The sequence below is a fragment of the Prunus dulcis genome, chromosome 2 (assembly GCF_902201215.1).
Source record: "Prunus dulcis chromosome 2, ALMONDv2, whole genome shotgun sequence".
In the NCBI taxonomy this organism is placed as follows: Eukaryota; Viridiplantae; Streptophyta; class Magnoliopsida; order Rosales; family Rosaceae; genus Prunus; species Prunus dulcis.
This window is the reverse complement of record NC_047651.1, coordinates 6,306,675-6,309,446: the sequence shown is the minus strand read 5'-3', so window position 1 is coordinate 6,309,446 and position 2,772 is coordinate 6,306,675.

Genomic DNA, 2,772 nt, shown 5'->3' with positions numbered 1-2,772 from the left:
TCCCGGGCCGGGCAGTCTCGAGACCCATCCTTGGGATATGCGGATCAAGCAAAAAGATTGGGGCCACAGAATTTGACGGAGATGGTGATCCAGCTGTGGCTGAGGAATGGATTGAAAAGATGGAACGAATTATGGAGGTAATGGCAGTTCCCCAAGATCGTAGAGTGACTTTGGCCACGTTCTTCTTGACTCGGAATGCGAGATTTTGGTGGGAGTCAGTTAGAAGAAGGTATAGAGATCCAGTAGCTATCACGTGGCCGGTTTTCAAAGCAGCCTTTGATAGTCAGTATTATCCTCAGGCTTACCAGAACATGAAGATGGAGGAATTTTTGCAGTTAGAGCAAGGATCAATGACAGTACTGGAGTATGAAAAGAAGTTTAATGAGTTATCAAAGTATTGCTTGCCGCTAGTAGAAGATGAAAGCAAGAAGTGTCAGCTGTTTACCAGGGGATTGAAAGCCTCTATCAGAGACATTGTGATTAGTCAGCGACTGACTAATTTTGGAGATCTGGTGATGTCAGCCTCGCTAATTGAAAGCAGCCAGATGATGGTGAGAGCCCGAGGTGAACCTCGGAGGAGACAGTACGAGACAGGTGGTCCCAGTCAGGGGTCATCCAAAAGAGGCAGTTACAGCTCCGGATCGTCTAGGGGCCGCAGTTTTGGAGGTTTTCGATTAGGAGTTAGTTCCAGTGGAGGTTCAACCCAGAGTGGTAGTTCTGGGCGCAGACCTACGAGCAGTTCAGCCAGGGGTTCCGGTAGGCAGCCATCATTTACAGCTGGCAGGATGAGAAGCCCCCAGTGTACAGTGTGCGGTAGATTTCACTCCGGGACCTGCAGACAGGGTACCACAGGGTGTTTCCACTGTGGTCAACAGGGGCATTTCTTGAGAGAATGCCCACTATTGTTACAAGGTGGTGAAGCAATTGTTGCACCACCTCGAGAGACAGGCACACAGAGCATAACACAGTTTGGCGGAGCCTCGTCCAGTGGCGAAGCCCAGACAAGTGTTGCCAGTAGAGGTGGTAGTCAGCAGCAGGGACGGGGTAGACGTGCCAGAGCTACCGGCAGGGTGTACCATATGTCTCAGCAGCAGGCGCAAGCATCCCCAGACGTGGTTACAGGTACTTTATCAGTTTTTGGGACCCCTGCTAGAATTTTGATTGACCCTGGGGCTACGCACTCATTCGTTACTCCTAGTTTTGCCCACAACGCTGATGTCCAACCATCGGCTTTACGGAATGAGTTAGCGATCTCTGTACCTACATGAGAGATCTTTTATGTTGGTACAGTGTATCGCGATAGTCCAGTTTTAGTGGGGGATGTGTGTTTGGAAGCAGACCTGATTCCACTAGAGATGGTGAGCTTGGATGTCATATTGGGCATGGATTGGCTAGCTAAGCATCATGCCTCAGTGGATTGCTTCAGGAAAGAAGTAGTACTCCGTAGCCCTGGACGCCCTGAAGTGACATTTTATGGTGAACGTAGAGTACTCCCATCTTGTCTCATTTCAGCGATGACGGCAAAAAGGTTGCTCCGAAAAGGATGTTCAGGTTATCTAGCACATGTGGTGGATACCAGGAAGCAGGAATTAAAGCTGGAGGATATTCCGGTGGTACGAGATTTTCCTGATGTATTCCCGGATGATCTTCCTGGATTACCTCCTCATCGAGAGATTGAGTTTACTATTGAGCTCCTCCCAGGAACGAGCCCTATATCTCAGGCACCTTACAGGATGGCCCCAGCAGAATTGAAAGAGTTAAAGGTACAGCTGCAGGAACTAGTAGATAAGGGCTTTATCCGACCCAGCTTTTCTCCTTGGGGTGCTCCAGTATTATTTGTGAAAAAGAAGGATGGTACCATGAGGTTGTGTGTTGACTACAGGCAGCTGAATAAAGTCACAGTGCGGAATAAGTATCCGCTACCCCGTATTGATGATTTATTTGATCAGTTGAGGGGTGCTAAAGTGTTTTCCAAGATTGACTTAAGATCAGGGTACCATCAGTTGCGGATTAAAGAAGAAGATGTGCCTAAGACAGCTTTCCGAACCAGGTATGGGCATTATGAGTTCTTGGTGATGCCATTTGGATTGACGAATGCCCCAGCTGCATTTATGGATTTGATGAACAGAGTGTTCCGACGTTATTTGGATCGCTTTGCCATCGTATTCATAGATGATATTCTGGTGTATTCCAAGAGTCGAAAGGCACATATGAAACATTTAGAACTGGTACTGAAGACGCTGAGAAGGAAGAAATTGTTTGCTAAATTCAGTAAGTGCCAGTTCTGGCTTGACAGAGTAAATTTCTTGGGACATGTGATTTCCGCGGATGGTGTTTATGTTGATCCCCAGAAGGTGGAGGCAGTAGTGAATTGGCCACAGCCAACCAGTGTTACAGAGGTACAGAGTTTTCTAGGATTAGCTGGTTATTACCGTCGCTTTGTAGAAGGCTTTTCTACGATAGCGGCCCCTCTCACCCGTCTGACAAGGAAGGGAGTTAAGTTTGAATGGTCAGATGAGTGTGAGAAAAGCTTTAATGAGCTCAAAACCAGATTAACCACTGCTCCAGTATTGGCACTTCCAGATGACAGTGGTAACTTCGTGATTTACAGCGATGCTTCCCAGCAGGGCCTTGGGTGTGTACTGATGCAGCATGGTCGGGTGATCGCTTATGCTTCTAGACAGCTGAAGAAGCATGAGTTGAATTACCCTGTGCATGATTTGGAGTTAGCCGCAGTAGTATTTACCTTGAAGATTTGGAGGCACTACCTGT